Below are 14,702 nucleotides of genomic sequence, written 5' to 3' on the forward strand. Positions count from 1 at the left end.
TCAGGAGGCCTTCTGATTCGGGTTGGATAACGCCTTTCAGTGGTCTCTGATTCTTGCTGCTGAGGTGACTCCTCTAGTTGGTTTCCTATGTATTGGACGTCATCATCAGGTACATTCCCTGCTGAGGTAGATGCTTCAGGTTCATTAGCGTCTTCCACAGTTGTCTCTGTCGCAACCATGGGTTCTGTAAAGTCTGTGGGTTGTTTAGTTAATTAATACACAGACTACCAGAGTAACTTAAAACAGGACTTTACTATTCGAAGGTCAGGGCGAATCTGCCCAATAGATCCTGACACAACACTTATATACTGGTGTGGTCACTGTCGGTATTACAGTATACAGAAGCCAAACAAAGTAGTGCCACACCTAAAATAGTTCTCTTAAAGGTGAACGGTTACATACAATAGTTCTCTTAAAGGTAGACGGGTACATACACTACAATCCTCCCTTTTTAGCTTACAACATACTTATTCCCCATTAAACATAACATATAATCAACTTCATGTAAAACAATTCACAGATATAGTCTCTGCGGGAAACAGTTCACAGATTCAGTCTCTGCGGGAACAGTTCACAGATTCAGTCTCTGGTCTTGACTCGGTCCGAACAACATCTCTGTGGTGTAGCCGGTTCACATTTCTAGCGTGACTCATCCAATAGTCTTTCCCTTGGCTTAACAGCTTGAACTTCCGTCCTGCTGAACCAGCAGTGCTGACTTTTACAAACAGCTGGACTGCCTTGGTAATTTTTCCTACTTTCCAACTGATTTGGCTCCCTTCGTAGGGCCCACGTGCATGATCTGATAGAAGTGATAATGATTTAGATGGTTATCGTCTTCTGCTTCGTCTTTTTCTTTTCTGCTTCTTGGAGACTCTCGGGGCTCCCTTATCCGCTGCCAGCTGTAGCGCCACCATCTCCCTATGTTCCTTAGACTTTAAGTGCTTCATCCTGATATCTGCACTTTGGGAGTTTTCATCACAAGCTGGGCAGACCAAGTCATCGTAATATTCCGTGTCACTCAACAGGTCATGGTAATATTCGGTGTCGTCCTGAGCTAGTCTAGCGAGAGGGCCTGCTACTTCTTCCTTACCCAACTGGACGTTAGCCGACTGTTGTTCCCTCCCTAGACATCTTTCCTGAAGAGACTTCTTCATGCGTTCATATTCATCCCGCTCTTCCTGGGTTTCCTGCCAATCCTTCACTAATGACCTCATTTGTGATTCCAATACTTCCCCTTCCATCGGGGATTGATTGATCGGGCTATTCAATCCTTCTACTGGAGCAGCTGTTTCAACATTCTGTAGTTCACATTGACGTGATTCAGCGTACTTTCGGCAGCCCCGTAAAATCTGTGTTGCAACCTCAACTATTCCCCAAAGTTTTGAGAGCTCCGAACCCCTTCCCTTTGAAGATTGAAGCTCGTGTTCAAATGGTTCCCATTGCAGAGTCTTGTCTCTCAGCATATGAAGGAGTTGGCTGACCGTTAACTCTTCCACGGGGACCCTGTGGATCAGAGTCTTCTCCATTTCATCCACCTTTTCCTCCAATGCTTTCACCTTTTTTTCCTCTTGTACTTTGGCTTTAAGCGCTCGGAGAAGTTGCGCCTTGATGCTCTCTAGCTCATGTTCAGGGGCCATTCTTACAGTCTCTGTGTTTCTTACAGTTGCCTTTTCTTTCACTGAAAGAATTCCCAGTTGAATCTGTTCTTCAAGTTGTTGAACCTCGGTCATTGCCGCCTCATATTTGTCTTGGGTTTCCTTCAATATTTTTATGAGTTCTTGGACATCTTGTCTTTCATGTTCTGCCATGTCTTTCACCTCTAATTTCTCATCTATGGATGGAACTTCTACCGATGAGTCTGTCTTGGCCTTGAGCTCATCAAGAATTTCCTGCAGCCTTTGGACTTCTTGCTCATGTTCAACCTTTAGTTGCTCATATGCTTCTACTGAAACTAGCTTTTCGGAGGTTGCCGAGTTAATCCCCTCCAGGATTGTAGCCTGGGCCTGTTCATACTGTTCCTTCAACTTCTCAAACTCTGCTTGTAAGGAGTCGTAGAGAAGAACTGGAATAAAATCCTGGCTTCCTGAAGATTCCTCTTCATTTGCTTCTTTCTGCAAATATTCTAACTCCTGAACATCATAAGGGAGATGTGATCGGTGATTGGTCACGATGGCTCTATGGTCGCTCTCTGCTTGAGCTAGCTGCTTCTGTTGTCTTTCCAGATTCTCCCATTCGGTGTCATAGAACTTTTTCATTGTTTTCATCTCTTGTACGAGACGGTAACTCAATTGTTCTAATTGTTGTCGTAATTTGAAATAAAGTTGAGTCTGAGCTCGGTGTTCTTCTGTCATGGATATGTCCTTAAACTGAACAGACTCAGAATTCTCTGTCAAACTATGTTGTCGTTGTTCGGTGGAGATCTGTTCTGAAACTTTGTTCTTCTCTGGAGCATAAGCCTTTCTGCATGCCTTCGTTTTTCCAACCTTAGTCGGCAAGTCCATTTTAGCCTTGTCTTTCACATTTGGGTTGGTCTTATCGTCATCCGATTCAGAATCTGAGCTGATTGTCTGCACCGAGTCCTCACTCGTTATGGCTTTTAGATAGTGCCATTCCATGTCTATTTTCTTGATCCACTCCCGTCCTAGAAGTGGTGGTCCTCCCTCAGGTAGTACGTATAAGTTCATTCTTGGGTGTTCTTTACCCCTATCTCTCACCGTGACTCTTATCTTCCCCATGGGGTATACTTTATGCCCCGTGTATGTCTGCAATACGAACTTGGTATCTCTTAAGGGTATATGTGAGAATAGCTGGTGGTAATCCCTTCGATTTATGACTGATAGAGCTGATCCAGTGTCCAACTCCATTTTCACTTGGACTCCAGCTATTTTTAGCATGACCCAGATAGTTTGTAGGTCAGCTTCCTTACTCACATTGTGAATTCTCAGACTACCCAGCTCCTGGCCGTTTGGGTCTGAGTCCGAATTCTGTTCGTCTGAACTCTTCTCAGCCACCTTGTGTACCTTGTTGTACTTTTCCTGTGATGGCTTCCTTTGGTTGTTGGTCCTTTGGTTGTTGGTCTTCTTCCCTGACCGGCATACCTTAGCTATGTGACCCAGTTTGCCACATTTCCTACATTCCTGGTTCTTAAACCAGCATTGGTTCTGGTCGTGTGTTGTCTTCCCACAACGATAACATTTTGTTGTTGTCGAGGTAATTTGATCCACACTGAGTGCCGCTGTCTTTAGCTGCATTTCCGCAGTTCCCTTCGCTGCGGCTTCGTGCGATGCTGCAATAAGGACAGCCCTGTCGAGTGTAAGGTCGTTCTCTTCGAGTAGTCGCTTTTGCGTTCCTTCCTTTGCCAATCCGCACATGAACTTGTCTCGCAATGCCTCTGTCAGATTCCCTCCAAACTGGCAGTATTTCGCTAGTCTACGCAGTTCGACCAAGTATTCTGCGTTGCTTTCGTCTTTCCGTTGCGTTCTCGCATAGAATTTGAATCGTTCCGCCAACATCAACGGTGTGGGGTTCAAGTGATCCTTCAGAACAGCTACAATATCATCGAAAGTCTGATCCGCCGGTTTAGCTGGTGATAGTAGATGCTTCAAGAGCCCGTATGTCTTCGCGCCCATCGAGTTTAGCAAGGTTATAGCTTTGTCATCTTCTTCTATTTTATTGGCCTCACAATAGATCTCAATGCGTTCCACATACGTGGCCCAGTCTTCTACCTCAGAATTAAAATCGTTGATGTTACCACGCTTAGGCATCTTCCTCTCTTCCTGATAAACAGCACGAATTATTTCTTTAAAATTTTTTTTTTTTTCAAGATGGCGGTTCCCGCGAAAATGGCGGTTTCCCGCGCTTATCTTCTCTCCCCGCCCACTTCAATGGCGGTTTCCCGCTTCTGTCTTCTTCCCCGCCTAATGGCGGCTTCCCGCGTTTCTTCCCTGGCGGGAGGGGTACACTTTCCCCACGGGCGACGGCCGCTGGCTTTCAGGTTCACAGCCTGCGCGTCGGCTTCAGTGCTTTCCCTTTTCTCGGCAGGGCAACCGGCGTTGGGTACACCCCGTTGACGGTGAACAGTTTCAGCCGCTGGGCTGGCTCTCGCTCAGTTCCCCTTGCTCGGGCTCTGTCTCTCTCCCGCTCGCTCGGCTCTACCGGCGCTGGGTACACCCCGTTGACGGAGAACAGTTTCAGCCGCTGGACTGGCTCTCGCTCAGTCTCCCTTGCTCGGGCTCTGTCTCTCTCCCGCTCGCTCGGCTCTACCGGCGCTGGGTACACCCCGTTGACGGAGAACAGTTTCAGCCGCTGGACTGGCTCTCGCTCAGTCTCCCTTGGTCGGCTCTGCCTCTCCCGCTCGCTCGGCTCCCAATCGCGTCTCCCAGCCCTCTCGCAGCCCGGTGCTTCCCTCCCCGGCTGCGGCTGAGCTTATCTCTTCCCGCGCCTACGTTCCCGGTCGCAGCGCTTCGTGGCTTCGGTCGCTGCCCGGCCTTTTTCGCCGGTCACGGTCTAGCTGTCTCACGACGCCGTTGCGTCCCCCAGCCTGTCTGTACCGCGGCTTCCTTGCTCCACGCTGCCCCAGTCTCAGCGCCTCTGGACCCGACTTCTGTCCGGCTCCTTTCCCCCTCGACCGTGGTCGAGTGCACCGCCCTTATCCTCCGGTTATTCTTTTTACTTTCCCTTACTCACAGTCACCGTGGCCGCCTTGCTTCTCGTGCTGATCGGCTCACTCCTCACTGTGGCAGAAGGGACAGTCAGTGCCTGTTGCTGATGGAAGTCTTTGTCTCTAAATTCTTCCTCCTTTCTAGTTCTGCAGCCTCGAGTTTTCTCCCAGCAGAACGACGAGGGCGGTTGCCTCTTCTCGATGCTCGTTAACTGCTTCGGAAGTATTGTTGCCGCAGGGTACGATCGGACTCGTCGCCACTGTAAAGTCTGTGGGTTGTTTAGTTAATTAATACACAGACTACCAGAGTAACTTAAAACAGGACTTTACTATTCGAAGGTCAGGGCGAATCTGCCCAATAAATCCTGACACAACACTTATATACTGGTGTGGTCACCGTCGGTATTACAGTATACAGAAGCCAAACAAAGTAGTGCCACACCTAAAATAGTTCTCTTAAAGGTGAACGGTTACATACAATAGTTCTTTTAAAGGTAGACGGGTACATACACTACAGGTTCGACCCTTGCTCTCGATTCTACCAGTTGATCCACATGACGCCTTATCACATTGTTACCAATATCTACTGTGTACATCAGAGGTCCTTGTCTGGCCCGAATTGTTCCGGACTGCCATTTTTCGTTTCCATAGTCCCTTGCCAACACTGGTTGTCCTACGTCGAAACTTCGAGTGGTCTTGTTATTAATATGCCGGAACTGTTTGTTTTCCACTTCCCTCCGCACATTTGGTTTTAACAAGTCCAACCTGGACCGCAACCTCCTGTTATAAAACATCATGGCAGGACTTTGGTTAGTTACTGCATGAGCGGCGTTTCGATATGCCATTAGGAAATTGTCCACCTTGTGTTGTAGCGGAATCTGATCATCGTTCATGGCCTTTATTGCCTTTTTGAATGTTTGGACAAATCTCTCGGCCAACCCGTTTGTCGCCGGATGATATGGGGCAGAGGTATAATGTTTCACCCCATTCTTCTTCATGAATTTTTGGAATTCTTCCGACACGAACTGTGGTCCGTTGTCCGAACATATCTGTTCTGGCAATCTGTTCCTTGCGAATATTGTTCTTAACACCGCAATTGTCTTTTCTGAAGTAGTGGTATTCATCTTGATCACTTCTGGCCATTTGGAATGTGCATCCACCGCAATTAGGAACATGGAGTCCATGAATGGACCAGCAAAGTCAATATGTATGCGTTGCCATGGGGCTGAAGGCCATTCCCATGGGTGTAGCGGTGCGATCGGAGGTGCATTTTGCACTTTTTGGCACCCAGCGCAGCTTTTCGTCAACTCCTCTATCTGTTGGTCAATACCTGGCCACCATACATAAGCCCTAGCAAGACTTTTCATCTTAACTCCCCCCAGATGACCTTCATGCAGTTCCTTTAGAACTCTTTCCCTTAACTTGGGAGGAATAATCACTCTTGTCCCGTACATCAAAGTACCATGGCAGCCGTCAGCTGGTCTCGCCTTGCTGAGAATGCCGGTAACAGAGTATCACCATGTGTTGGCCATCCCTTCACTGTCACCTCGTAGACTCGGGACAGTGTCGGGTCGTTCCTGGTTTCTCTTTCAATACTTGCATTGGTGACTGGTAAACACTCGATGATGGTCGAATGAAATAACTCAAAAGGGTCAACTTTCGTCGTCTCTTCTTCTTCAGGTAGTGGCAGGCGTGACAGCCCATCAGCATTGCCATGCTGCTTTGTACCTTTGAATTCTATTTGATATTGATGTGCCCTTAGGAAAAGGGACCATCTCTGGAGTCTCTGTGCTGTCATCACCGAAACACCCTTCTTAGGGTTAAAAATGGATAGCAACGGCTGATGGTCTGTCAGAAGTGTGAATTTTTGGCCCTGCAGGTAATGATTAAACTTCTTCACTCCCCATACAAGGCTGAGAGCCTCCCTATCGATCTGCGCATAGTTGCGCTCAGCGGAGGTCAATGATCTGGATGCAAACGCGACTGGCCTTTCCGTGCCATTTGGCAACTTGTGTGAGAGTACTGTCCCAATACCATATGGAGAAGCATCACAAGCCAACCGAATAGGCAGTGTTGGGTTGAAGTGAGCCAACACTTCCTCTGAGGTGATCAATTCTTTGCTTTTGCAAAATGCCTTCTTACAGTTTTCGCTCCATTCCCATGGTACCCCCTTCTGTAAAAGAGCATTCAGCGGGTGCAGTACCGTGGATAGATTCGGTTGAAACTTATGGTAATAGTTAATCAATCCTAGAAACGACCTCAACTGAGAGACATTATCCGGAGCGGGAGCCTTTACAACTGCCTCTATCTTGTCAGGAGACTTATGAAGCCCCTCCCGGCCAATGACATGACCACAGTACGAGATCCGCTTCTGAAAGAACTCACATTTCTGCCGATTAACTCGAAGTCCATACTCTTTCAGTCTGTTGAGCACCAGTTCCAAGTTTGCGAGGTGTTCTTCATCACCATCTCCTGTAATCAGAATATCGTCCAGGTAACATTGTGTGCCTGGAATTCCCTGTAATACCTGCTCCATGGCCCTCTGCCAAATTGCTGGAGCCGATGCCACTCCAAAAACCAGCCTATTATACCGGTACAAACCTCTATGCGTGTTGATCGTGAGGTACTGGCGTGACTCTTCTTCAACCTCCATCTGCAAGTACGCCTGCGCCAGGTCTATCTTGGTGAAGTGTTTCCCGCCAGACAACGAAGCAAAAATATCCTCAATCCGCGGAAGCGGATACTGCACCGTGTGAAGCACCGGATTAACGGTGATCTTGAAGTCTCCACAGATGCGAACCTTCCCTGGTTCTCCTGGCTTGTTGCTCGAAGGACGTTTCATAACGGGAACAATGGGCGTAGCCCACTCACTCCAATCTACCTTAGACAGTACACCTGAACTTTCTAGCGCTTCCAGTTCCACTTCTACAGCAGGTCATATTGCATAGGGTATCGGTCTGGCTTTGAAAAATTTTGGGTGTGCATGCTCATCAATCTTGATGTTTGCCGTAATTCCTCTCAGTGTTCCCAGTCCCTGCTGGAACACCTCTTTAGCATCATCCAATATTTTGGACAATCGTTTAGGTTTGACATCTGTTTCCCCGGAATCTACCGTTAGTGCCTTTAAGGAGTGCCAGTCCATATTCATTTTCCTAATCCACTCCCGTCCCAGTAGTGGTGGACCTCCTTCAGGTAGCACATATAAGTCTATTACTTGGCTTTCTTTGCCCTTGTGGACCACTTTTACCTCTATCTTTCCGATGGGGTACACTCTTTGCCCCGTGTATGTTTTCAATATAATCTCCGTATCCCGTAGGGGAATATGTTGGAATATCCTTTTGTAATCTTTCTTATTCATGACCGTCAATGCCGATCCAGTGTCCAATTCCATCTTTACTTGGACTCCTGCTATCTGAAGAGTGACCCAAATTGTCTGGAGATCTGCATCCTTACCAACGTTGTGTACTCTTAAGCTACCCAGTTCATTACTGCTGGCGTCTGAATCTGACTTCTGTTCATTCGAACTGTTGTCACCTTGTGTACCTTTATGTATTTTCCTTGCGGTGACTTTTTGTTGCTGGTCTTCTTTCCTGACCGGCATACTTTAGCTATGTGGCCAAGCCTGCCACACGTTCTGCATTCTTGGTTTTTAAACGAACACTGGTTCTGATCGTGCGTTGTCTTTCCACAACGATAACATTTTACAGTACTCAAAACCAATTGATTTGTACTGAGTTCCGGTGACCGTAGCTGCATTACTGCCGTGCCTCTCGCTGCGGCTTCGTGTGATGCTGCCATAGTGACCGCTTTCTCAAGCGTCAGCTCATTCTCCTCGAGCAGTCGCTTTTGTGTATCTTCTTTTAATAATCCACACATAAATTTATCTCTTAGCGCATCTGTTAGTCCCGTTCCAAACTGACAGTACTTTGCTAGCTTACGCAATTCCATTAAATATTCAGCATTGCTTTCATCTTTCAGCTGCTTTCTGCTGTAAAATTTAAATCATTCCGCTAGCATCAGCGGCGTGGGGTTTAGATGATTTCTCAGGACAGTAACCATCTCCTCGAACGTCTTCTCCGCCGGTTCACCTGGTGATAAAAGGTGTTTCAATTGCCCGTATGTCTTCGCACCCATTAAGTTTAATAAAGTTAGTGCTTTCTCATCATCTGGGATTTTATTTGCTTTACAATAATTTTGTATGCGTTCTACATACGTGGCCCAATCTTCGATGTCGCTATGAAAGGTATTAATGTTCCCATGTTTAGGCATCGTTGCAATTTTTTTTTTTTTTTTTAGTGATTTCCCTTTTTCCAAGATGGCGGCTTCCCGCTCTTGTCTTCGTCCTCCGCCTACAAAATGGCAGTTTCCCGCACTTGGCGGTCTTTCCCGCGCTCGCCTTCGTCACCCGCTGGCTGCAATGGCGTTTGGCATGCCGCTGCTGCTCCCCTTTCCCAACGGTTAGTAACTCCCCCGACGCTGTCTCCACTTCACCGCGGCTCCCTCGGGCATTCGCGCTTCCCCAATGTCGCGCCTCGCAGCCCTTCTTGCAGCCCGGTTATTAGCACCGGCTGCGTTCGCCTTCACTGCGGCTCTCGCGCCTTCAGTCGCCCCAGACGCTGCGCCTTTTTGGCCCGAATGCGGCCCGGCCCTTATCACCAGCCGCGATCGATGTCCCCGCGCTGCGCCTTTCGGCCCGAATGTGGCCCGGCCCTTATCTCCGGTCGCGATCGATCTCACCGCCCTTATTCCTCTGTCTTCCCTCCCCGTCTGTACAGCCAACGCGGCCGACTTTCTGCTCGCGTCGCTGACCGGCTTACCCACCACCGAGGTAGAAGGAAGATATATGACTGCCGCTGATGGAGGCTTCGAGTTCAGGATATCTTCTGCACTCCGGGTTCTCGATGCCTGCCGCGCGACGTGTCTTCCAGCAGGGTGATGAGGGTGGATGCCTCTCTTCGACGCCCGTTCTGTGGACGAAGCCGCCGTGGATATAAACTGCCGCAGGGTAAGAATCGGACTCGTCGCCACTGTTAAGTCTGTGTGTTCTAGTTGTATTTAAGATTATTTACTGACACAGACTACAAGAATAACGTTTCAACAGGTCTTTACTAACAGCAATATCACTACACAGTACTTATATACCGGTGGTCACCACCGGTATTACGTATACAGCAGCCAGAGAAAGTAGTACATCTCTTGAGGTGGAACAGGCTTAAGTTCTCTTAAGGTGGAACAGGTTACATACACCACAGACACAAGAGCTGAATTCTTGAAGTGAGGTGAGAGTAATTGCCCTTGACATCAAGGCAGCATTCAACCAAGTGTGGCACCAAGGAACCCTAGTAAAGTCAATGGTGATCAGGGAGAAACTCTCCAGTGGCTACAGGGGTTCCTCAGGGCAGTGTCCTAGGCCCAACTATTTTCAACTGCTTCATCAATGACCTTCCCTCCATCATAGGGTTAGAAGTATGGCTGTTCACTGATGATTGCACAGTGTTCAGCTTCATTCACAATTCCTCAGATAATGATGCAGTCTATGCTTGCATTTTACAAGACCTGGACAACATCCAGGCTCGGGCTGATAATTGGTAAGTAACATTCATGTCACACAAGTGTCAGGCAATGACCATCTCCAACAAGAAAATGCATAACCACCTCCCCTTGATATTCAATGGCATTACCACCGCCGAGTCCTCCTTCATCAACATCCTGGGGGCCACCATTGACCAGAAATTCAACTGGTCCAACCACATAAATGCCGTGGCTACTAACATAGCTACTAGTGCAGGTCAGAGGCTGGGTATTCTGCGGTGAGTGGCTCAGCTCCCAACTCCTCAAAGCCTCTCCACCACCTACAAGCCACAAGTCAGAAGTATGATGGAATACTCTGTACTTGCTTGGCAGGATGCAGCTCCAACAACAGTCGAGAAGCTCAACACTATCCAGGACAAAGCAGTCCACTTGATTGCCATGTCATCCACTTTCCAGAAACAGCGCCTCAAATTACTTCATTCTCTAGTCCCAGCGACCACCTTACCCTACCTGGTCTCTGGGAGCTAATATTGCCAACTTTCTCCTATCCTACTCACTTCTTCCACTGCTGTCCCCATTACTCTACTAATGGATCAACAATCATTGCGCCATATATCCAGTATTTGCCCAAACATGAATTAGGACCTTGCCATTCATGATTGCATCATGGATGATTCAATTAACATATGGGCGCTAGCCCATAAAGGAACAGTGGCATAGTAGTAATGTTACTGGACTAATAATCCTGAGGCTTGTACTAATAATCTTAAAGACATGAGTTCAAATCCCACCACAGCAGCTGGGAAATTTAAATTTAGTTAATTATATAAATCTGGAATTAAAAAGCTAGTATCAGTAATGGTGACTATGAAACTACCATTTTCTCATAAAAACCCATCTAGTTCACTAATGAAGGAAATCATTCTACTGTCCTTACTTGGTCTGGCCTATATGTGACTTCAGACCCACAGCAATGTGGTTGACTCTTAACTTCCCTCTGAAATGGCTTAACAAGACACTCAAAGGCAATTAGGGATGGGCAATAAGTGCTGGCTTTGCCAGCAGTATCTACATCCCGTGAACAAATTAAAAAAAACCTCAAGAAATCCTGCCCACAGTGTACAGTGCCATTAATCACAGCAGGGGTAGGAGCTCAGTAATGATGCCTAGTGGCAGGGCCCCCAGAATACTGAAGTTGCATAAAATGTAAGTGGTTGGCATGTGCAATCCAAAGCACAGTACAGTGCAGGTCTTGCTATCCCACTCACACTAAACCTCACTAGCTTCACATTTTATGTGAAAGTTTACATTGATTTTTCTTCCTTGTAAATTTTCATAAATGTTGATGATTAACAGAAATGGGATAAAATTACAATCTATTAATGGTTGCTGTAATAACTATCAAATCATAATGGTAGTTTTCCAATAACCCTTTTTACTCTATTAAACATTTATAAAACGGGTCCGGTTCATTAAGCCACCTTTTAACATGTGAATGTTGAATGCTTTAGCTCCCTATCCTGCTCCATAGTATACATGAATATGATTCGACAAAAAAGTAACAGTATGATAGAAAAAAGATATTAAGAGTTTAAAATAATCTCTGTACTCTGATACAACATATTTTTGGAACCTTATGGCCTGGCTTTGAAACTGCTGTGCATATTCATAATACATTAGCATCACAGGAGTGATTTGGCAGAAGAAATGATTCAGAGGTAATATGTTAATAGACACGGAACATATGTTTTATTATGAGAAGGATACATGGGCTTGTGGTTCTCTAAATTCAGTGCTGGGTACTGACTGATATTTGTCTATTTGGTGTGGAGACTTGCAGTCATCTACCTCCCTAGACACAAGAAAGGCCTTAAATAGGAAGAGTTGTGCTTTGTCTGTCAAATGGATGATGCGTACAAACCTCCTGTGGGCAATGTTAAAAATGTGTGCTAAGATTGTGTTTGTACTTCCAGCTCATTTACATAAATGTTGAATATTTATATATGACATTTCTGTGTGCAGCTGGGAAATAGAGGGGCCGATTCTGTGCTGGTTATGCCTCATGGGTTCCAGTTTACAGAGAGGAACAGGCTGGAGAAAAGAGCAGAGTCCCATAATGCTGGGTTTTTGTCCCATTTGCATGTGTTGAACATTTCTGCCGGGCCTGGGGTGGATGCAGGAAGCTCCCACATGATATGGATAGGAACTTCATTGTAATATTTAAGTCACATGGGAGTGACATCCTAATGCCTCCCACATCTTTTTCTGGCTTTAACGCCATTTCAGTGTGAGTTTCAAATCACGATTATAGGTTGAAACGGGATCAGCTTCAGGTGAAAGTTTTTTAAAGGGCAAAGTAAGTTTAAATGAACAATTTCAAATGGGAACACCCGTATACACAAGCTTTTAGAAGAAGGAAGAGAAAGACCAGCTACAGGATGTAACACACGTTAGACTGCATCAAAGGTGTTCTGTGCCCATCCACAGGTACCCTCACACCTGCATTACCGACAGTAGTGCATGTCATAGGGCATTTGGAGGATCAACTCCCAAGGCAGGCTATGACAGCAGGCCTGATATTTTAAGATGGTCCAAATGGCTTTTCCTCATCTGTAAATATCCTGTAGTCTTGTGAACAGATTCAGAACTGTGCAATTTGCTATAAGGACACTTTTTTCTTTTATTCATTCATGGGATGTGAACGTTGCCTGCATTGCCAGCATATAGTGCCCATCCCTAATTGCCCTTGGTGGTGAGCTGCCTTCTTGAACAGCTGCAGTCCATGTGGTGAAAGTACTCCCACAGTGCTGCTTGGGAGGGAGTTCCAGGATTTTGACCCAGCAACGATGAAGGATCGGTGATATATTTCCAAGTCAAGATGGTGTGTAACTTGGAGGGAAACTTGCAGGTGATGGTGTTCCCATGCACCTGCTGCCCTTGTCCTTCTAGGTGGTAGAGGTCATGGGTTTGGGAGATGCTGTCGGAGAAGCCTTGGCGCGCTCCTGCAGCGCATCTTGTAAATGGTGCACACTGCAGCCATGGTGCGCCGGTGGTGGAGGGAGTGAATGTTTAAGGTGGTGGATGGGGGGCCAATCAAGCAGGCTGCTTTGTCCTGGATGGTGTTGAGCTTCTTGAGTGTCGTTGGAGCTACACTCATCCAGGGAAGTGGAGTGTATTCCATCACAATCCTGACTTGTGCCTTGTAGATGGTGGAAAGGCTTTGGGGAGTCAGGAGGTGATACACTCGCCGCAGAATACCTAGCCTCTGACCTGCTCTTGTTGCCACAGTATTTATGTGGCTGGTCTAGTTACATTTCTGGTCAATAGTGTCCCCCAGGATGTTGATGGTGGGGGAATTCAGTGATATTAAAGCCAGTGAATGTCAAGGGGTGGTGGTTATACTCTCTCTTGTTGGAGATAGTCATTGCCTGGCACTTGTGTGGTGCGATTGTTACCTGCCACTTATCAGCCCAAGCCTGAACGTCATCCAGGTCTTGTTGCATGCAGGCATGGACTGCTTCATTATTTGAGGAGTTATGAATGGCACTGAACACTGTGCAGTCATCAGAGAACATCCCCATTTCTGACCTTATGTTGGAGGGAAGGTCATTGATGAAGCAGCTGAAGATGGTTGGGCCTAGGACACTGCCCTGAGGTACACCTGCAGCGATGTCCTGGGGCTGTGATGATTGACCTCCAACAACCACAACCATCTTCCTTTGTTCTAGGTATGACTCCAGCTAGTGGAGAGTTTTCCCCCTGATTCCCATTGACTTCAGCTTTACTAGGGCTCCTTGATGCCACACTCAGTCAAATGCTATTTGATGTCAAGGGCAGTCACTCTCACCTCACCTCTGGAATTCAACTCCTTTGCCCATCTTTCGACCAAGGCTGTAATGAGGTTGCGAGCCGAATGGTCTTGGCGGAACCCAAACTGGGCATCAGTGAGCAGGTTATTGGTGAGTAAATGCCACTTGATAGCACTGTCGATGACACCTTCCATCACTTTGCTGATGATTGAGAGTAGACTGATGGAGCGGTAATTGGCCGGATTGGATTTGTCCTGCCTTTTGTGGACAGGACGTACCTGGGCAGTTTTCCACATTGTCGGATAGATGCTAGTGTTGTAGCTGTACTGGAACAGCTTGGCTAGAGGCGCGGCTAGTTCTGGAGCACAAGTCTTCAACACGACAGCCGGGATGTTTTCGGGGCCCATTGTGTAAGAATTCGCAATGATTTACAGTTCTGAAAATCAATTTTTTTGATTAAAGAATCCCTGGGCATTGTGCTTTTAAATTTCCAGGGATAAAAATGGCTGTCACCACATGGCCGAAGACAAAGGACAATGCTGTGTTTACAAAGCAATTGAATGCTATTAGCATTTGTTTGTATATCGAGTGGATACATCTAAACTGCAGAAGAGACTTTTGCACCGTGAATGGGAAACGTTTAAGAATTGAATGGGTTTTTAAATCACCCAGCACTGGACAATAGGGCTGTTGCATTCTCT

The 14,702-nt window shown here is 46.8% G+C and overlaps 1 protein-coding gene across 1 annotated transcript in view; it reads left to right on the forward strand.

Moving 5' to 3' along the window:
• Positions 1-14,702, forward strand: part of LOC147124554 (nuclear apoptosis-inducing factor 1-like) — a 71,486-nt gene that overhangs the window by 18,786 nt on the left and 37,998 nt on the right. The gene's annotated exons all lie outside the window — the stretch shown is intronic.

Source organism: Somniosus microcephalus, chromosome 1, assembly GCF_052327205.1.
Source record: "Somniosus microcephalus isolate GS21.2 chromosome 1, FLI_Smic_1.0, whole genome shotgun sequence".
Lineage (NCBI taxonomy): Eukaryota > Metazoa > Chordata > Chondrichthyes > Squaliformes > Somniosidae > Somniosus > Somniosus microcephalus.